At 39.1% G+C, this 23518-nt stretch overlaps 1 pseudogene; it reads right to left on the bottom strand.

The window, feature by feature from the left end:
- Positions 1–2661: 2661 nt before the first annotated feature.
- LOC130031228 (bone morphogenetic protein receptor type-1A-like) overlaps positions 2662–23518 on the bottom strand; it is a 110738-nt pseudogene continuing 89881 nt past the window's right edge.

Here is a 23518-nt window from a genome sequence, read left to right as displayed (position 1 = left end):
GGATGCTGATGTATTGTGTTTGAATGCCCTGTTTGGCTAGGGCTTTGATGACTGCTTCCGTCTCAACAGAATCAAAGGCCTTCTTTAAATCAATGAACATTAGACAGAGCGGCATCTTGAACTCCTGAGAAACTTCAATGAGCTTGGTTATCATGTGGATATGCCCTTCTGGAAGATGTGATAGATCCATCAGGATGTTGGAAGATAGTCATTTTGGTCTTGTAATTGGCTAAGGGCAGGTGGGAATTGCGAATGCTTTTCCTGGCTTCTGCCATATTGGCCAGCACTGCTGCTCTTCTCTCTTTGAGGTCTTCCTTGATGGCTTCTCTGCACTGCTTTGCAAGTTCGGATGTTCGCTTGTGGTTGCCTGAGGCTTGCGCCAAGTCACGTTGGCAAATAAGCTCAGGAGTTTTCGAAGACAGGCATTTTTTGTGGCTATGTCTCTCTTGGCGTTCCTTGCAGAATCATGGAGTTGCTGAACAGGTCAATGTTGTCAACAACGGCATCTTCCCATTATGCCGCAGTAGTGTCAAAGAACTCCCATTTGATGGTTGTTCTGGGAGTTCTCTTCTTAAGCTTTGCGCCCTTTTGCAGCCCTTAGCAGCCCTTTCTCCCCACTCCATGAAGTAAAATTTTTCAGGAAGGAGATGATGGTTCAATCCTGTTTGGAATTTTGGGACAACAGCGACATCAGTCAGGCAAAACTGTATATTGAATATGATGTGGTCAATTTGTTGTGGAACCATGGACAGCCATGGGAGACTCCCATGTCCAATATTTAGATTCACCCTTCTGGAACTGTGTGTTACCATGGATGGTCTTGGTCAACATGATAAACTCAGACAGTCTCTCACCCTGTTCATTCCATTCTAGGACATGGGTCCCAATGTGGAGTTCTTCAGCTGATTTTCTCGGTCCTATCTTGGCATTAAAATCACCAACAATGATCTTGTAGAAGGTGTGGTCTTTTTTTTAATAGAACTTCACTAGCTCTATGTAGGCTGGCCATTTATTCAATAGAATATTGCTTCCTCACCTGGGATCCAAAGTTGTGAGACGTTATTTAAGTAGACAGAGACATTGAGAACAGTTAGTAGCCTCTCAGCACCTGTACTGCAGGCCATAATGCCCACAAAGAAAAGAAAGAAAGAAAGAAAGAAAGAAATACAGAAAGAAAGAAAGAAAGAAGAAAGAAAGAAAGAAAGAAAGAAAGAAAGAAAGAAAGAAAGAAAGTGCCCACAGTAGAGGCTGGCTGGGGGACGGAAATGGGAGGGAAACTGGGGACAATGGTAGTGGGAAACTACACTGCTGAAAGGTTGGATGTTGGAACATTGTGTGACTGAAACCCAACAATGAACAGATTTATAACTGTGTATCTCATGGTGACTCAATCACTGTCACTGTCAGTGTCCTCCCGTTGTTCATTGATTTGCTCTAGCGGGCACCAGTAATGTCTCCATTGTGAGACTTGTTGTTCCTGTTTTTGGCATATTGAATACGTCACAGGTAGCTTGCCAGGCTTTGCCATGCTTGGAGATACTCTCAGTAGCTTCCCGGGCTCTCAGAGAGGGGCGGAGGAATTGAACCCAGGTTGGCTGTGTGCAAGGCAAAATCCCTACTTGCTGTGCTATCTCTCCAGTCCGATAACTCAATAAAAATAAATAAATAAAAACTTAAAAAATAAATCCATTTGTAGGAGAGAGACTGGAATGTTTCACATAGCCATTCAAGAAGCACCCTTAAAGTACTAAGGAAAGACCTGATAATTTCCTATTCTATTTTTGCCTATGTTGCCCTCTATATCTAAAAGACTTTAAACTGTTTTATTCTATTCTTTCCCAGATACACATTTGATTAAACTCATCAATTCTATTCTTTCCTGGATTTTCCTGTGAATACACCTTTCCATGCCTGATAAATTCAATATCACATATACATATATATACATACATACACACATATGAAAGACTTTATATATAACTGTGAATCACATATATGATCTATCAAGGCATGTATATTTATAAACATATATAGATATCAATAGAAATTTAAAATACAAATAGCTAGGGAGAATCAAGGAAGCCAAAAGAGAATGCTTATAAATTCTAGTAGATTAGAGGAATTCTGGCAAGAGGATCAAGAAAAAAACTAATTCATTGAGGATTTCAAAGATAGTGAGAAAAAATGATGAATCAACTTTATGGCTACAGAAGTTGAAAGGCTAGATGAGAGTTTGACAAAATATATAAATTATTGAAAATACTTCAAGAATAAAACATCAGATGAATCCTATATTTATAAACCATAGCTTGAAAATCTTCCTCATACAAGATAACATTCTCAGATCATGTGATAGGTAAGAGCTCCCTATATTCCTGTAACAGATAATTTCAATTTTGCGCATATGGTCCCAAAGAATATAGAAAACGAAATAAAATTTAAAGAAAATAACATAATTTGGAAGCTGACAAAGGATGCTTATCCAGAATAATGATTATAACCCTTGATTTACACTGTCCCAAGTGTAGATTGCTTTCATCACTTTGCAAACACAATTATATGTTATATAGTAATTTGAAAGTCACAATCAGAGATTCAGCCATTTTATACTAAGCCATATAATCTAAAAAAACTTTTTACAAATAAGCATTGAGAGGTCATTTAAAAATACATTTGTAATAGTACAGATGTCAGCATTATATGAGGCTGGAAATGTTTTCTATTTGGGTTTTAATCTAAACACTTCTGGAACTATGTAAAGTTTGGTACCCATTCTGATACTCAAGGATATATCAACTTCATTTATTATCACTATTGAATTTAACAGCCAGGCCAATATCAGCAATATATCAACTTCCATTTTTCTTGATGAGTATATTTTTGCTATTTAAGTTTCAATGAGTAATTGTAGGCTTTCCATGGCCCTTATATATCTAATGGCAAAGACCACAGGCCTCAAGTGGAATACACTGACTTGAGCAGAGCTCTGGTATCTAGTGTAGCACATTGCAGGAAATCATAGAGAGACCGTTTTCATGGTACTAAATAATAGTAAGTAGAGCTGTGCCCAGGAGTCCATGCCCTTAATGACTGCTGCTATCAAACCAAGCATATTTTCACAGCACATCAACAGTTTGATACATTTCAGTTTCCCAAAACCAGCTAACTACTTCAGTGGTAAAAAATAAAAACCCACTTCAACTGCCACTTTTTTCTTACCACTCCATTTACTCATCCCCATAAGCCTCCATATCCACCTTTACCAACTTGTTGAGCCATCTGAATCTATTTGGCAATAGTTTGCTGAACCAATAATGGTAAACCACTACAAGAGCTTTGTAACTGGTCAATAAGGTCTTTAATGATTCACCACTGGGAATAAATGTTACACCTGTCCCAAAGTAGGATCTTAACAATGCCTGCTTGAGATTCTCTGTCATAATGTTTGTAACAAAAGCATCTGCAAAAGATTATCATAGAAATTATGCAGACAACCATGGAAATAATCACAACCAGCCAACAAATGTTACCTTCAAAATGTGGACCTATAACAATAGGGGGGGGGGATAAAGGCTGTAAATACTGATTACATAAATTACTCTGACAACATTCTATTGTCCTTTGCACTAAAAATTAAATACTTCATATTTCATATACCCTGATACTAATGTGGTTTCTCCCTGGTCATCTTCTTCTATGATGGCAAAGCAGTGCCTTAGTTATGCACCTGTGACTAATAGCATAGTCTGGGCAGTGTCCTGAGCAATAGCACTTGACAAAAAAGGTCTGATATCCTGTGGGTCTGATTGTCTGTACTTTTAATGCTCGTACGCTGGCATCTGCTGCATCCATTGAAGACCTTATGGTACAAGCACGAAAGATCAAGTACGACATCATTGGTCTGACCGAAACGAGAAGACATCAATCCCATCATGCTGTTTTTGACACTGGAGAAGAACTGTTCCTTGGAACATGTGATAAAAGAGGCGTCGGTGTGTCGGTATCCTTGTCAACACAAACTTAGTCACGAGCATTGATTCATTTGAATGCCTAACAACCCGAATCGGACGATTACACTTGAATAAATGTGGCTCACTACCGGCAGTTTCTATCTTTGTTGTCTATGCACCAACATCCAGTTATGGTGAAAGAGAAACTGAGAAATTCTACATGGAGCTGGAGAAATTCTATAAAGAAGATCACACCTTCTACAAGATCATTGTCGGTGATTTTAATGCCAAGATAGGACCAAGAAGACCAGTCGATGAACTCCACATCGGAACCCATGGCCTGGAATGGAACGAACAGGGTGACAGACTGTCTGAGTTCATCATGTCAACCAAAACCTTCCATGGTAACTCACAATTCCAAAAGGCTAAATCTAAACGTTGGACATGGGAGTCTCCCGATGGACGGTTCCACAATGAAATAGACCACATCATATTCAATCGGCGGTTTTGCCTAACCGATGTTGCTGTTGTCCCAAAATTCCAAACGGGATCAGACCACCGTCTTCTTTGTGCAAAATTCTACCTCACAGAACGAGGAGAAAAGAATGCAAGGTTTAAGAAGAGGACTCCCAGAACAACCACCAACTGGGAACTCTTTGGCTCTGTTGCGGCAACATGGGAAGATGCCGTCATTGACAACATTGATGAGGAATACGATTGAATGATTCAGCACCTCCATGATTGTGCAAGGAATGCCAAGAGAGAGATAACCACAAAAAACCTTCTTTCTTCGAACACTCTTGAACTTATTCGCCAACGTGGCTTGGCACGTGCCTCAGGCAACCACAAACAAACGTCTGAACTGGCAAAACAGTGCAGAGAAGCCATCAAGGATGACCTCAAAAACAGGAGAGCAGCAGTACTGGTAGATGCAGCAGAAGCTGGGAAAAACATTCGTAATGCCCGCCTGTCCTTCACCAACTACAAAACCAAGATGACTGCCCTCCGACATCATGATGGATCTATCACATCTTCCAGAAGGGCAATGGAGAAGATTATTCATGACTTCTACTCAGATCTCTTTAATAGCCACATCCACTTGCCCACATACCACATACCACATGATGGATATATCGTTCCCAATGTTCTCCCTTCCGAAATCCAACATGCCATCTCGTCGGTAAAGAAACAAAGAGCACCTGGCCCAGACAAGATCAGACCTGAACACCTGAAGAACTTACCATCAGTACTCATCAATACATTGGCTCGACTCTTCACACGCTACCTGTCTGAATGCAAGGTTCCATCCCAATGGAAAACCAGCAAGACTGTACTACTATACAAGAAAGGAGACATCCACGACATTGGCAACTATCGCCCAATCTGCCTATTGTCTATCATCCACAAACTATTCACTCGAGTCATCCTGAATAGGATTAGCAGAACACTAGATGAAGGACAACCATGTGAACAAGCTGGATTCCATAAAGGATTCAGTGCCATCGACCATATCCACACAATAACCAAGCTCATTGAGGTATCTCGGGAGTACAAGATGCCACTCTGTCTAACGTTCATTGATTTAAAGAAGGCCTTTGATTCTGTTGAGATGGAAGCGGTCATGGAAGCCCTAGCCAATCAGGGCGTACAAACTCAATACATCAGGATCCTTCGTGAGCTCTATTGCGGATTCACTACCAAGATCTCACCATTCTACAAAGAAGTTATCATCCATATCAAGAGAGGGGTTCGGCAGGGTGATACCATTTCACCAAAACTCTTCAGTGCCACCCTCGAGAACATCATGCGACGACTGGAATGGGAAAACATGGGAGTGAAGATAGATGGTCGACAACTACACCACCTCCGCTTTGCTGATGACATCGTTCTAATAACACCAAACATCAACCAAGCGGCACAAATGCTGAACGACTTTGACCGTGAATGTGGAAAGGTCGGACTACAGCTGAATCTTACGAAGACAATGCTTATGAGAAACAGCCTTGTTCCTGATGCTCCATTCGCTCTCAACGGAACCACCATCTCCGAATGCAACAGTTATATATACCTAGGTCAAGAAATCAACATGATGAATGACCTGACACCTGAGTTGCGTAGGAGGAAGAGAGCGGCTTGGAATGCCTTCAAGAGCATTGAAGAAATAACTAAAAGGACAAAGAACCTCCAGCTACGAGCACATCTCTTTGATTCCACTATTCTTCCTGCATTAACATATGCCTCAGAGACCTGGACCCTACGAAAACAGGATGAGAATACTATTCGGGTCTCTCAAAGAGGAATCGAAAGAACTATGCTTGGAATATCACGATTCACTCAAATGAGAGATAGAATCCGGAGTTCTGATCTTCGTCAATGCTCAAGAATCAGGGACGCTGTCTCATTTGCCAAGACATCAAAAATCAGATGGGCTGGACATGTAATGAGGTTTGCAGACAACCGCTGGACTAGAGCCATTACTGATTGGATTCCACGAGACATCAAAAGATCACGTGGACGCCCACCTATAAGATTGTCAGACTTCTTCGTCAAGACCCTAAATGATCGGTTTGAGGCTCTACATGTTCCTAAAACGAACAGATACCATTGGGCTACGCTAGCACGCAACCGGGATGAATGGAGACGTTACTGGCACCCGCTCGAATAAATCGATGAATAACGGGGATTAAGTGATTAAGTGATTAAGTGATTAAGTGATCCTCTGGGGTTAAGGTCATTCATTTTCTGCCTTCTTCTGGTCCAAGTCTTATTTAATTCAGTTCCATGGAGCATACTATCTAGATTCTGTCCTTGAACATGAGAGATGATGACCAAGCATGCTCCCAATAATCTGATGTAAATATACAGAAAAATTGTTGCTCAATTTTAACTTTTACAGTATAGTAACCTTTAATAAGTGACCTTGTTATGTCACTAATTAAAAAGGCATTTATTGGATGGGATTTTCCTGTAAAATATTTCTATCATCTGACAGTTAACTACAACTTCCACCTCTTTCTCCTAACTCCTCTGAGAGGTGGCTTGATAAAAATATATTTCCAATTTGTTCTGCACAACTTTGACCTAAACTTTCATCTCAGGAATTCCAAGACAATATTAACCTGATGCAGATTTTCATAAATCAGAACATAGGAAATCTTGACATAGGCCAAGGAACTGTGCTTTTGGCTTTGTTACAGTAAAATTCTTAGATGCTACTGATGCTTGTTCATACCGCCAGCAGGTCACTTGGGACCAGGAGAACTCATCCTCTGGCCTTCTGCACTGAGCAGTGGCGAGGCGAGGTGAGGCATGGTGCAGGGGTGCGGTGGTGTGGAGGAGTAGATGCCGGACAAGGCTCAACCTCTTATGCAGTCGGTCGAGTGGGGCTTGAGATTTTCCACTAGCTTGGATCGACAAAAGGATGTACTGGAGCCTGGAGTCTTCCTGCTCAATTTTGCCTTCTCCTACATCCAGCGTCAGCAGTCAGATTCTGTTATTGTTGTTTCGTTTGGTTTGGGGTTTACATTCAGCTGTGCCCAGAGCTTACTCCTGGCTCTGTGTTAAGGTGGGATCAGGAGACCATAAGCGGTGTTGAGGATTGAACCCTAGTCTGTGGTGTGCAGGGCAAACACTCTGCCAGCACTTCTATCACTCTGGCCCCAGTTGCCCATGTTTTAAATAGTTTCTCTTTTCTCAATTGTTCCAAACCAAGTTCTGGAATTTTTTACAAGTTGATGTGTTGTGGGGAAGCAAGGGTTACATGTTGAACTGAATGAAACAGAGTCCTCCTGGGTGTTACCGATCCACCTCAACACTTTAGAAACTAGCTTGTAGTTCAAAATTAAAACACACTTCCTTTTTCCTTTCCCCATCTCTGGAGTCAGGGCTGAGGGGATTGTGTCCTTTGGGATAAAGCATTGTGATCCTTGATAGTGGAAATGACAACTGATGGAACATTTAGATCTGATTTACAAGTAATGCCAGATTTGCATTAGTATGGTAGGTTTAAAATAACCTCCATGCATTAGATGATATTCAGATTTAATGGAAAAATAATGACTGCATTAAATCAGGTTTTATTATTGTGGAAGGTTTTAATTTGACAGGAGGACTTTTCTTTAGTTATCTAGAAAGGGCTCAATTGAGAAAGCCAGGGCTTTCACACTGTTTCTTGACCTATATCCATTCAGCAGTAACCCTGAAATAATTACATCCTTTAAACAAGTTAACCTTCTCTTTCTTTCTTTTACTTCTCTTCCTCCTCCTCCTCTTCCTCTTCTTCCTCCTCCTCTTCTCATCCTCCTCCTCCTCCTCCTCTTCTTCTTCTTCTTCTTCTTCTTCTTCTTCTTCTTCTTCTTCTTCTTCTTCTTCTCTTCTTCTTCTTCTTCTTCTTCTTCTTCTTCTTCTTCTTCTTCTTCTTCTTCTTCTTCTTCTTCTTCTTCTTCTTCTTCTTCTTCTTCTTCTTCTTCTTCTCCTCCTCCTCCTCCTCCTTCTCCTCCTCTTTCTCCTCCTCCTTCTCTTCTTCCTCTTCTTTCTTCTTCTTCTTCTTCTTCTTCTTCTTCTTCTTCTTCTTCTTCTTCTTCTTCTTCTTCTTCTTCTTCTTCTTCTTCTTCTTCTTCTTCTTCTTCTTCTTCTTCTTCTTCTTCTTCTTCTTCTTCTTCTTCTTCTTCTTCTTCTTCTTCTTCTTCTTCTTCTTCTTCTTCTTCCTCTTCTTCTCCTCCTCCCCCTCCTCTTCCTCCTCCTCCGCCTCTTCCTCCTCCTTCTTCTCCTCCTCCTCCTCCACCTCTTTCTCCTCTTCCTCCTCCTTCTCCTCCTCCTGAAGCTGTTTTACATCACTTAAAACCATAAAAATTAATTTAAAGGTAATAAAAATTAAACAGAATTCATTGTTCTTCCTTGCTTTATGAAATGGAATTTGCATTGTGGGTTTTTTTTTTAGAGAAGAGGAAATACATCATTAAAGTCCTGCATTATTTATCAGAGAAGCTAATAAAATCGTAATTGCAGTAATGGGATACACACAAAAAAGCACTGCTCTGAAACGCTGTCTATAAAAACCCAGTTATGCACAGAATCAGTTATTGTTTTTTCACATTCCAGTTCATGGAACTACAATTATTACAGTGTTTGTGTAAAGTCACAAAATTCTTGACTCTTATTGAGGTAAGAAAGCCACTGTTATGGAGTAAGGATTGTGTATATACAGAATTGTTGATCTTATTAGAAAAACAGTAAATATTATTTTATTTTATTATGCACTTTTGCAGCACCAAGAGTTGAACTCAGAGTCTTACAATGTAAGATATGTGGTCTACCGCTGAGTTAATTCCCAATACCCGCAGATTTTAATGGACACAAAAGATGTTTGAATGTTTGCCTCCTCTTGCTTGTATTTCATTTAAATAATGCCTGTTAATTTACTAGTCTCCCCTCCTGCCCATCTCTACTTATAATGTAGGTAAGAGTAACCACTTGTCACTCTTCAGTGAGAAGTGGTCATGGAGATCATCCTATAACTTTTCAAAGGATGAAGGTGAGGCTAAGGATGTTAGTAAGTTACTGAGAGCAGGGAAAAAAACCCAGATTTCTGGATAACCCTGTAACTTACCTTGTGGCACATGGTATGCCTGAGCACCAGTTCTGGAGGTTTTGAAAAGTATTGGAAGTCCTCAGGGACAGGAATGGAAAGAAACACTCCATTCATGGGCCTTGTTTGCTCCTGTGTCAGCAGCAAGTCCACCCTCTGACTACCGGGCTATCACCCCTCCAACCCACTGTTGTTCATCTGTCATTTTCTCTCAGCTTCTCCAGTCAGCTCTTTCCCTTTAGGAAGGAAAGTGTAGCTTGGCATTGAAACTTTGGAAAGTGGGCTTGCATGGGCTTGCATGTATATCAGAGTTATTTGCCAAGTCCCTTAAAATAAGTGTGTTCAGACTGCTGGCAAACTGGTTAGGACATGGGCTGATGACTCAGTGGCTTTAGTGGAGCCCTTATTGACATATTTTTCTCAGGGAAAATAAGGTATTTAGAGGACCAGGGTCCCTACTGATGATTTTTAGGTAAGCTGAACAGACTGCTCAATGCAAGGGTCAGAAAATGTGAGGCTGCCTGGACCTCGCAGTGCTGGAGATGACTTGGGCTACCTTGGCAATGCTGGTCCAGAGTCATACTTGATGGTGTTTTGGGGCCTTCATTTGGTAGTGCTTGTGAGACCTTGTGTAACCAGGAATCCAAGGACTCTACTATCTCTAGGGCTCTTATTGGCATAGCTTTATTCTAGAGTATGTGCTAACTAAATGCTACCCAGAGGTTCTTGAAAACTGACTTTAAGCCAAATAACATATAATGAAATCAGGTCCTCAAATAATGTTATTTTTTTCAATGTTTGCAGGGATTGTTTGCTTTTTTCTTTCATTTTTGGTATTATGAACAATTTCTTATTGACAACAGATGGTGAATTTATACAAATTAAGACTAGAACACAATGAATAGAAAATCTATCTGGATAATGTCGTGGAAGGCATTACTTACAAAAGTAAATCTGATTCAAGTGGTTAAAGAATTTATGCCTTCATTATAACATTGGCCATGATTGTTTCTCATCATGTGATTTGGAAGCCGCATTTCATTAAATGACATACTTAAAGGATCTGAAACAACAAGAAAAAAGGGCACCAAATCACATGTAGTCTTGGAACCACTGTTTAGTTTATTCTTAGCTCTCTGCAAATTCCTGAGTCAATCCTTAACTTTGGGAATTAAATCTCTGGCATCTCCTCCACTCTATCTTCCTCCTTCACATGCCTCTGGTAGCACCTTCCTAAGGTTCTGTAATGACATCTGACCTTAGTGGTAACAAGGAGGGTCTTTTAGGACATTTAGACTTTGGACTTATTTAGGATCTTTTACACTTTACTTGGTTAATAAAACCATATATATACAATTGAGAGCTATTGAAGAGTTTGTTTAGAAAATATAAAAGGGAAAGAGAGATAAGTTAGTACAGAGGTTAAGGTATTTGCCTTGTCAAACACCACTGGGTGTGGTCCCTAAATCCCCCCAACTCCCCTATAAAAGAAAGTCAGCCAAGGAGGGAAAGGATGAAACTGGTTGATGAAAGTAAATAGATCTGAGGCTGTCAACATGCTGGTTCCTGTTGCTCTGGAGGCCCGGCGACAAACACCTGCCTTGATTGCAATTTGAGAGCAGCACTTTCTTAATTCTGCATTTTTAAAATTCTCTGCACCTAATTTTCTCCATACTTATTTTTATCTTTTTTTTGTTTGTTTTTGTATTTTTGTGTCACACCTGGCAGTGCTCAGATCTTAATCTTGGCTCTATGCTCAGGGATCACTTCTGGACCATATGGAATGCTGAGGACTGAACCCAGGTCAGCGTTGTGCTAAGCAAATGCCCTATCCCCTACACTATTTCTCCAGCCCCAAGATTTTTATCTCTACACCCACAAAGAGCCCTAACTTCGTAACTTGACATCAGTTTGTTGTTTAATGGCTTGTTTCATTCACGTATATATATATATATATATATATATTTATATATTACATAATATATAAATGCTTGAATGGATACTTGATCAACATATTGGAGTGTACACTCATATGTGTTGATCAAGTATTTACTAAATCCCTCTCTTGGACTTGCTTATGTCATCATTCATCCATCTCTCCATGTTCTCATTTTGGTGTATTGTTTTTTCCACATTGACTAGGGAAATAATGATTTTAATAGTTATTTAAATTTAGATAGGATGGAATAAATAGGAGTTTATAGTGCACCTTAAGAAATAAGATTTTTCTATGACTTGAACATTTTTTCACTAAGCCTTATTGCCATTTCTGTTATTCATTGGAAGCTACCAAAAAAAGAGAAGTCATATTCCTTGTTTCTGAGATGTCTTTTATAAAGGATGTAAGAAAGGTGCAAGATAAGTGTCTATTACTAGAAAATGAGGCTAGGTCATGTCTGTAAGAGAAGATTATTTGGACTTCCTAAATATAACAAGTACTTGCATGCTCCTGCTTAAAAGATAAAAGTGTACTTTTAAAAACACTCCTCATTCAAAAAGCTCAAGGTATATTAGCTTACCATCATTCATTATTCCTTTGGGTAACAGAGATAGGGAATAAACCACAGGCCAAAGGGATGGGAAACATACTTGATAGAAATTCTAGGGGGAGATAAGTAAGTAGGATATAATTGTTGGTACTGGGCCAGAATAACAGAAATGCATTTACTATCTGACATTAGATCTAAGGTGATGATAACATCATTCTGTCAGCTCAAAAACAAGAAGTGCAGAGGTAAGTTTTGTTATTCATCTCACCATATAAATTTCTTACACAGAAATGTCTTATTTAAATATAAGATCAGTATTTTTATTTGATAGCTTCCAGTGTTTTATTCTTGAATTTCTCAAAATAACTATTTCCAAGCGAGCTACTTCCTGCCATACTCACATTCAACTCATCGCTCTCACATCATCTATAGCCTTTCCTCTGTTTTGTTATTCCTGACCTTTTCCTTTTGCTCTGAGGCTGCATAAGTGATGAGCAAAAGACTGTCCCCATTTGGGAGTTCAGAGAAGATGAATGATGCTGCCTGCTTCTTTTCATTCTTCCATTTCCCTTCTTCCCTCATTTCCAAATTGGCCTTCTCATTACTTTTCCAGGTGCTGCCTTGTGCCACAATGTCTTTTCCCAGATCTCTTTCTTTCTTCCCCAGTTCAACAATCTCTGAAGATTTGAGATTTTTAGGTTAATCAGAAACACCAAGTTTAATTAGATTTTACTCAGAACTAGTTCTGTTAAGTAAGTGCGTGTAAGTAAAACGGATAGAAATATTACAATTCTCAAGATCAGATTAGTGAAATAGAGTAATTTTTGTTTATTTATTTTTGGACCCTGGACTCATTTTTAGTAACAAAAATTTTATTTCTGCCCTTGGGCTTCTATTTTTCGTAATACAAAAATGTGATAGTTATATTTATGTATTATTCTAAATTTTATTTTTGAAATGTAGGCAGTGATTTACGAAGTTGTTTGTAATAGAGTTTCAGGCACACAATGTTTCAACACCGATCCCATTGCCAGTGTCAACTTCCTCTACCGATTCCCCATTTTCTTCCCACACACCCCAGTCCACCTCTTTGACAGGCAAATTAAGAAATTTCGATGTTTTAGTTTAAGTATCATGATTACATGATTACATGGTTCTGAAATTTAGATAAATGTGTATACCATGTCTCAACCCCACAGATATGTACATGGAACCTGACCCTTGTCTATACGGTCATGTGCCTCTTCTTACTTTCCCTCTTGATTATGTCCTTTATTATCTACTCATTTCTATACTTGAAGATCAAGGGAAATCTCTATAACTCACTTTAATATCTAGTATTCCATCTTTGTCCTTTTAAAAATATATATATCACAAAGAAGTGAGATCATTTGGTATTTGTTCTTCTTGACATTAAATACTCCAGTGCCATCAAAGTTTTGTAAGAAATTCCATGATTTTATCATTCCTTGCAGCAGCACAGTTTCAGAATATGGGTTATTTTACTTTCTCATAAACCCAGTCAACTTTCATAATTTCTCAATTCAGATTAAAACTAGCTACATTTGGGGGCTTTTCTTTCCCTTTCATACTTTATTTTGTTTTCTGGTTGGGGCAGGGATGCTTTGAGTCACACATGGCAGTATTCAGGGGTTGCTCCTGTCTCAACTCAGGAATAACTCCTGGTGGTACTTGGGGTGCCATATGTGATGCTGGGGATCAAACCCAGGCTGGTCATGTACAAGGTAAGTGCCTTATCTTCTATACTATATATAGCTCAGGTCCTACAACTTTTTTCTTAATAAACTCATTGTCTCCCACTTAAATGTACTAAGCATAGAAAATGGGCTGTTCAATCAAAAGTCACTTGATTACTCCTGTGTAGCTATCTGATCTATGTTACCTTGGAGATATACTTTTTTTTTCTTTTTGGGTCACACCCAGCGGTTCACAGGGGTTATTCTCCTGGTTATTCTCCTGGCAGTGCTCGGGAGACCATATGGGATGGTGGTAATTGAACCCGGGTTGGCTGCGTGCAAGGCAAACACCCTACCTGCTGTGCAGTTGCTCTAGCCCCGAAGATATACTTTGTAATACCTCATCCTTAGAGATGGCCGCTTCTGCTACTTGTCCTGTGAAGCTGTACTTTGGCTTCCTAGATCTTTAGTGAATAAGTGAAAGGAAGTAACTCCAGTTCTGACTCACATGTCTGTTTTCTAATTCTCTTTATTTTAAATACTCAAAGTACTACCTTCTAAACTTTTCACTTTAGAATTGGATACCTTTGTGTTGTTTTTATTCTGACTCTCTAAACTCTTTCCATACCTTTGGAAAAATTACATGTGTGTTGGCAACTCATGGGAAGTGGGTAATAAAAAAAGAAAGAAAGAAAATTTTAGTTAATATCTGGCGTGGGGGCAGGAGACTCTGCACTGTTGTCTTCCGGGAGCTGGGTTTTATAGTCTCTGAGTCTTGACCATTGATGGGATTACACGTTGCCCCCATGCCTAGCTGTCCTCCCAGGGGCCCCTTGGAGGGGAGCAGGTTGAGTTTCCCTCCCCGCCCCGACCAGGGCTCTGGCAGCCGAAGACTCCAGAACCAGCCACCACCATGCTGAAGACCACTCTCCACACGCATGAAGGTACCAGCAGAGGAACAAAGGCATGCGGGTCCCGGGGCTGAGATCTCCAAGCCTGCTCAGATCGGGGCTGAGCATCCTCCACCCAGATCCTCCAAATTCCAGTAGGCAGGGGTCACACCCACCAACTGGTCCCCTGGCGCCGTGTAATCCCATCAATGACCAAGACCCAGAGACTATAAAACCCAGATCCTGGAAGCAACATCTTATTATTTCATTCCTACTTTGGACAAACTGGCAGGCTACCAAATGTAACCTGCCCACATGGCGGAGTCTGGCAAACTCCCCAAGGCATACACAATATGCCAAATACCAGTAACAATGATGGTTCTCATTCTTCTAACCCTGAAAGAGCCTTGAATATGGCACTTTTTAAAAAATCTCAGGGCTAGGATGAAGGAGACGTTACTGAGGCATGCTCGAGGCAATTGATGAACAACAGGATGGCCGTGATCATAATATCTGGAAGACTGAGTCTCCAAATAATTTGAATTTCTTGCTCACAATTTAAATTAAAAGTAAAAAACATCCTAAAACCTTGGAAAAAATGTCAATGCTTTAAATGAGGCACAACATAGAACTTTTATTTCTTTAAAAGAACAAATAGAATATGTGGGTTCAGGAACCACCTGTGTGTTGATGACAAAGAATTTCCTTCTGAATGGAAAAATATTGTTTCATTTATTATTAGTACAGCATCACTAGATGAAATGCTAGATGAAGCTAAGAGAATTAATGACATAGAATGTTATCAGATTTAATGATGAAATATTTGGAACAGAGATTAACTACCATAGGAAGAAGAATGTCAAATTTCCCTTCATGTTGTGCTTTTATTAGGTAGACATGTATAATATTATTTTTGCCAACTAAAAGAGTGGAAAGTAAATCTCCAGTGTTATTATCTTTATGCTCATAGAATTCAGTCCTTTGTTAGTGAAAGATCTCAACTCCTCCACTAAGGTGGACCATGAAAACTTGGTCTAATATGTATCTCTGGAACCTCAGAAATTTTAAATTTAAGGACTTAAGATCTGTTTGCTGAAACATCATCCTGCACAACTTTTAACTTCATTTTAATTTTGCAGTCTCTATAATCAAAACAAAATTCACAATATTTTCAGCCATGATAGGAGTAGATTTGTTAAGACAAAAAGGAAAATTAATCTTAAATACATATAGAATTAGGGGGTGAGGACAAGAGATAATGGTCAAATAAGAATAATAAGATAATATCTACAAAATTCCTAATAAATGATGCATGAGATAATAGTTTAAATCATTTCTGTGACATTTCTTTTCCCATTCACTGCATGCATAAAAGAAAAAAATTGGAGGTGGAGTATTGGATCACATCTGGCAGTGCTCAGGGCCCATTCTTGGCTCTGTGCTCAGAGCCAACTCCTGGTAATTCTAGGGGAACCGTATGCAATGCTAGGGATCAAACCAGGGTCTGCCACATGCCAAGCAAGTGCCCTACCTGCTGCAGTTTGATCCCATAGTATAAATATTTTTAGAAGTTTTATTAAATGTGTCTGGTCAGTGGAGGCATAAAGTCAAGATAGTAAAGACATATCATTTTACAATGCTATCATCTTAGTATCATATATGTGAATTATATCATTTATATCATATATATTCATACACAAAAGGTTGGTTATTCACATAAAAGTGCATCATGTTCTAAACCAGTTCTACTAAATCTTAAGCTAATTTCCAGATGTTGAAGGATAAGTAATGTCAAAACTCTCATATATAGGCAACAGAAAATGACTGAATTTAGGTAATTTACATTGGAAAAAAGGATATTAGAATTCACAATCATAATAGGAAGTCTGGAGAACAACAGTTTGAGGAAATGGTTGGGAGTCTATAGAAATATGGAAGCTAGAATCACAATCAAAACAAACCATGGACAGCCTAAAGGGGCCATTTCTGCCACCCCTGTAGATAACTCCTGTAGATAACTACCTCTGTAGATATCTATGCTGTAGATAACGACCCCTGTAGATAACTATTCCTGTAGATATCTATCAATGGTTCTGAACATTGTTCCGATCCTAGCCAACAGAATGAGTCTCTACTGCTGCTTTTTCTCTGCCATTTACTCAGAGTCAAAATCTTGGGTGAACATATATTTGGTCTCTGTGGGACTTGGAATGCTCTAGTTTCCAGGAAGTTAGGCAGAGTAATATTTAGTGGTGAGAGAAAGGCCTGATCTTCCAGGAAGATACACAATTGAGAATTGCCTAAATATAAAAGATGCTTCAGATGCTTCACTTTATGTTGAGAAATGGAAGTTTTAACAGATTTCTTTTCTATAAGTAATGTGTTAGCAAGTATGCTAAATTCCAGGAAGAAGCATAGCAAACCTCCCTTTTATATTTCCTATGAGTGCTCTATGGAATACATTTCATTAATCACTACTTTAATAAGTATGACTTTTTTTCCTACATGTAACTCCAGCAAAAACAGACTATGGAATAATGCCTTATTTCTAGGTGTGTAATGAAGAATTACCATTTGTAAACTTTACTGCTGCAGTATGGTTGATTAATTTTTTGTGACAAAGAGAATTTTATATTATATGTTAGCAACAACTACCCTAGTCTTTCTCTTCTTGAGTTTCCAGACTTTGGCTTTGTTTTATAGACATATCATTGCTAAACACTTTTCCTTGCTGAAGCATCTCCATTTGTTCTTGGCACACTGTCCAGCTTGCCTGAAGCAGTTAATGCAGCTTTAGAAAATGTCTAAGAGAATAGCTTATGTCTGAGAGACCTTGGCTCTACATATAGCAGAGGTGGAGGCTGCCAAGATTCAAATTCTCTGATAACTCAAAACAAATGTTTTCCTATTTTTATAGTGCAACAAAGTAAGAACACATAATTCAACAACCAAACAATGAGTGACCTTTAAGTAATGTTCAACATAGGAAATTATTCCTATCTGGATTCATAAATGGTATCTAAAATTTAGAATCATATTTTATTTGAAGAATGGTAAACTGAAAATGATATCTTCATGTACAAATCCAAGCTGTATCTGCATAGGCAGTGAAGGCAAGTTATATGCTTGACCTAAATTTACATGGAAGATTGAGTTTTAAAGAAATTCTATCTAGGGTTAGAGGGCTCAAAGGGCTGAACACATGCTTTGCATGAAAAATGCTGGTTCAATCCCTGGCACCATACATTCCCACCGAGCACTGTAGGTTGTAGCCCCTGAGAACAACTGGATACACACACACACACACACACACACACACTCACAAATCCATTGTTTAAAGTTTGGCAAACCTTCCCACTTTTTGGATTCTTATTATTTTTCTACATTATAAAATACAAAACTAACACCATGCCATGGACTCATTCCCTCAACAAGTGCTTATTTTGGATCGTCCCTGTGAAAATCCTTGTACTATTCTCTTAGCCATTTTCAAAATCTTCATTAACTGCTTCTGACAAGCTGGACAGCATGCCAGGAACAAATGGAGATGCTTCTGCAAGGAAAGTGCACAGCAATAATCCCTCTCAACATTCAACCCTTTAAGAGATTACATGATTTGATTGTTTGAAAGAGTCTTTGGAAGTCTGTTATAATCCATGCAAAGGATATAACAGTGAACAGTAAATTAAGGTTTCTATTCTTTGGAATCCTTAGAGTAGAGCAGATGACATTAAGCCACATACTGCCTTGTTTTGTGGAGTCATATTTGTCATCAGAGTTACACAGGATTAATTAAGAATGTTGAGGACATGATGATACGTTCTCTGTGGAAGTAGCCTGAGTGCTGTAAGAGGTGAACTGGAAGAATCTTGATGGCCACATGAATATGGGTTTGAGAGTAAAAATAGAGGCTGGGAGCAAGAGAGCCTTTAAGGTACCAGGGAAAGAGAGAAACAAAATTGATATGGAAGTGAATAAGACTTGACAAGGCAAGGCATTAGAGACCATGGAAGAACTTTGGTTTATATGCTAAGTGCAATGGGAAGGAATAATAGAGGTTTCATCAGGGGAGGTAGATGATTGAATGCACCAATAGAGTGACAGGAATCAACAGAGTGACAGATAATTCTATTATATTTTGGTTGGTTTTTAATGGTATTAATAGTAGCAGAAATACCATTTTGAAGGTTATTTCTTTAATTCAGATATCTAGTAATGCAAGGTTGAGCTAGAGTAGAGGTGGAAGTTATGGTGGCAAGAGTTAAATAGATAGATATGAGAGATATTAAAATGTCTTAAACAGTAGACATCAATGCTTAATTGGACAGCAGAACACTTTAAGAGAAAGTCAAGAAAACTTCCAAATGCAATATGGTGGGCCAAATGCTATAATTTCATCTGGACAATAACTGAATAAATACGCAAAGAAGCAAAATAAGCCCAAATATATAGGGAAGGGGGATTGTGGGAAAGAATCTGAGAACATTGGTGGAGGGAAGTTGACAGTGGTGGTGATTAGTGATGGAACACTGCATGGCTAAACCTCAACAAGAAATAACTTTGTAAATCATGATGCTTTAATAAAATGGGTTTTTTAAAAAAAAAAATAAAGATAAAAAACTATTATGAACAGAAAGAAAAGCCTAGATAAATACTGAAAAGTTTGCTCACAGTCAAGACAATAAATACCAAACACTGGACTGGCCAGTAAGTTTAGAAGCATAGGTTTGTAAGCAGCAATGGGATTGTAGAATTTCTGAAAACAAGAATGAGGAATGCTTGTTCACCTGGAACAACATTTGAGTCTCTTGTAACTGAAAAGTTCAAGTTCTAGGTTTCTCAGACCTTCTTCATTCCTATATATGGAAATATTCCCACTGTATCTCAGTTTTGTAATTGGCATATAATATTGTGTAGTTTTAATATATGTAATTTGCTGATTTGATGTACATATACATTTTATATTGTGAAGTGATTATCCCCACAGTGGAAATACTTCCATCTTGTCATAAACATATGTGTGGTTTGAACATTTTATATCTAAACATTTATAAACTTGCAAGTATATAGATACATTATTAGCATGAACACCATGTTTTCATTAAATCCCTAGAATGGTAGCTCACATTAAACCCTTTGAGTAACATATCTTGTTTTCCATAACCGTCGGCTTTGGCAACCATCATTCTACTTTTCATTCCTAATAATTCCAATTTTTAAGATTCTATTTATAAGTGATATATGAATTTTTCTGTTTTCTTTCTGACTTCAAATGCCCTATTGATGTCCTACATTGCAAGATTTACTTCTTACTCATGCTAAATGATATAAACACATATACATATATATCTACATACACACTGTATCTTTTTTATCTATTCACACATTGATATACATCATCACTTAGATTTACCCATATCTTGCTTATTATAGATTACGCTGCAATAAACATGGAAATGCAGATATTTCTCTGAGATTGCATTTTCACTACCTCGGACTTATACACAGATGTGGTATTTCTAAGTTATATGGTAGTTCTTTCTATGATGTTTTGAGGAATCTCCTTATGGTGTTCCTATGTGGTGTAAGTTTGTGCAGTAGGGTTCCCTTGTCTCTACATATCAGCATTTACTAATTTTTTTCCTTTTTAATGAAAGTCTTCATAATATGTGTGAGGTTCATTGTGATTTTGATTCACATGTTTTTGTTTTTAATAATCAGGGATGTTGAGGTTCCTTTCCTTCACTTTAATATTCATTTGTATAAATTTTCTTTGGAAATTGTCTATTCCACTTTTTTGGCAATCATAAAAAATCAGATTATTTTGCTTTCTATAGTGAATTGTAAGAGATTTTTAAGAGATATATATTTGTAATTATATATTAACTAACAACTAACTCCAAGAACGGCCAGGATCCAGAGATCATCACACTCAGCTCCTGGGAGAGAACAAGACAGAGTCTCCTACCCTATGCCTGACTGTCTCCACCAGGGCCCAACAGCTGAAGACCACCGAGGCCCAGCCAAGGCCATGCTGAGAGCACTCTCCACACACTTGGATGAGCCTCACGCATAAAAGAACTGACAGAGGAACCCAGGTGTGTGGGACCCGGGGCTGAGATCTCCAAGCCTGTACAGTTTGGGACTGGACCTGCCAGTAACTAGACAGTTACACCCACCAACTGCCGTGTAACTCCAACAACGGCCAGGATCCAGAGATCATCACACTCAGCTCCCGACATCTTATCATCTCATTCCTAATTCGGTCAAACTGGCAGGCTACCAAATGTAACATGCCCACACGGCAGAGTCTGGCAAACTCCCCGTGGTATACCCAATATGCCAAATACCAGTAACAATGATGGGTCTCATTCTCCTAACCCTGAAAAAGCCTTGAATATGGCACTTTAAAAAAAAAAAATCTCAGGGCTAGGACGAAGAAGACGTTACTGGCACCTGCTCGAGGCAATCGACGAACAACAGGGTGGTCGTGATCGTGATCGTGATATATTTGTAATTAGCTTATCAGATCTGCAATATTTTCTTCTCTTCCATGGGTTATATTTTCAAATTTTTAATCATTTCTTTTTTTCTTTCTTTCTTTCTTTTTTTTTTTTTTTTGCTTTTTGGGTCAAACCTTGTGATGCTCAGGGGTCACTCCTGGCTCTTCACTCAGGAATTACTCCTGGCAGTTCTCAGAGATCATATGGGATGCTGGGAATCGAACCCGGGTCAGCCACGTGCAAGGCAAACACCATACCCGCTGTGCAATTGCTCCAGCCCCAAATATTTTTTTTTTTTGTGCATACTGTTTTTAGATTTATGGAGCAAAAGTATTCTAAGAAGATTCACCCTGATCAAACTTTTTTTAAAGAGATTGGTCTAATTGTTTTTTTTTTTTTAAATGCTTCCTAGACTTCCTCAATGATCTATCTGGTCTTGGTTTTTCTTTGATTAGAAGTTTTAAATTACTAACTTCATCTCCTTATTTATTATTGGTCACTTTAGATTTTTTTAAAATTTATTTATTGAATCACCATGAGAAAATTTACAGTTTTCAAGTTTAAGTCTAGGTGTTACAATTTCACCAGTAGTTATTTTTCACCACTAAGAAACCCAATATACCTCCCTCTCACCCCTCCCAATGCCTGTGAGGCAGATGATTTCTACTTAACTCTCTCTCTACTTTGATTACATTCATTATTTTGACAAAAGATGCACTGTTATTGTTTGGAGTTTCCCCCCCAACAATCAGAACTGCTGAAAAGGCATTGTGAAATAATTTGTTTTCTATTGCTGGTTATGAAAACCATATGATGTCATGCGGCAGCTATTGCGGCCGCACAATTTTGGATTTCTGATACTTTACTAATTAAGTCTGGAGGGATTTCTGCCAAGAGCCGAATAATTACGAGATTAGTTTCTGTGCATCTGGTGCCATGACCGTGCTGGAGAGCCGCTCGTGGGGGGCAACCTGTGGCCTCAGCTGGGCACGAAGGATGAGCCTGTTTTGTTCCCTTTCCCATGAGGCTGCAGTTGCCTCGTCACTGCCGGCTCATACCTGGCTTTCCAATAAGCTCTGAGGCAGTGGCCACCATGCAGCCGGCGGGTGGGGGGAGTGGGGGGGAGAGAAGGCAGAAGAGACAAATGCCCTTTCCCTCCCGGAGGGGCATGGCACCATAGTTTAACGTATAGTCCATTCACATTTCTGCTGCAAGCTGCCGGGCTCTGAATTAAGTCCTTGTGCCTCTGGAGCCATGGCCGTGCTGGAGAGCCACGCGTGGGGGGCAACCCATGGCCTTGGCCAGGCACGAAGGACAAGCTGGTTTTGCCCCGCTTCCCATGAGGCTGCAGATGCCTTCTCACCACTGGCTAGATTTTTTATTCTTGGTTTAGGTGGTATGTTTCAAGGAATTTATCCATCTCTTTTTTAAAAATTTTTTATTTTTTTCTGTCCACCTTTTTAAAAATTTTTTATTAGTGAAACACCATGAGGTACAGTTGTAGACTTACAAATTTTTGTGCTTGGGTTTCAGTTATACAATGATCGAGTACCCATCCCTCCACGTGCCCATTCTCCACCACCAATGATCCCAGTATCCCTCCCACACCCCATCTCCCCCATCCTACCCTGCCTCTGTGGCAGGGTATTCCCTTTTGTTCTCTCTCTCCTTTCAGGTGCTGTGGTTTGCAAAAGAGGCATTGAGTGGCAATCATGTTTGGTCCATAGTCTACTTTCAGCATGCATCTTCCATCCTGGGAGGATCCTCCCAATACCCTTTATTTGGTGCTCCCTTCTCTATCTGATTTGCCTTTTTCCCTAGCATGTGTGGCTGGTCTCCAAGCCATGAAGTAAAACTCCTGGTACTTATTTCGGCTATTCTTTGGTGTTAGTCTCCTATTTTGTTACTTCATATTCCCCAGATGAATGCAATCTTTCTATGTCTGTCCCTCTCTTTCTGACTCATTTCGTTACATGATACTTTCCATGTAGTACCACTTGAATGTACATTTCATGACTTCATCTTTTCTAACAGCTACATAGTACTCTCTTTTAATTACTCAATTTATTGTTGTATAATTGTTATTTATGTCATTGGCATAAAGAAAGGGGTTTGTCAGGGTGATACCATTTCACCGAAACTCTTCAGTGCCACCCTTGAGAATGTCATGCAATGACTGGAATGGGAAGGAATGAGAGTGAAGATAGATGGTCAGCAACTACACCACCTGTGCTTTGCTGATGACATCCTTCTAATAACACCAAGCATTAGCCAAGCAGCACAAATGCTGGCCAACCTCAATCATGAGTGGGGAAATGTTGGACTGCAGCTGAATCTCACGTAGACAATATTTATGAAAAAAGGACTAACTCCTGGTGTTCCCTTTGTTTTCAATGGAATGA

Source organism: Sorex fumeus, unplaced genomic scaffold (assembly GCF_029834395.1).
Source record: "Sorex fumeus unplaced genomic scaffold, SorFum_2.1 ptg000046l, whole genome shotgun sequence".
NCBI lineage: Eukaryota > Metazoa > Chordata > Mammalia > Eulipotyphla > Soricidae > Sorex > Sorex fumeus.
Note: the sequence above shows the minus strand (reverse complement) of the source record. Positions and strands in the feature narration are given on the sequence as shown.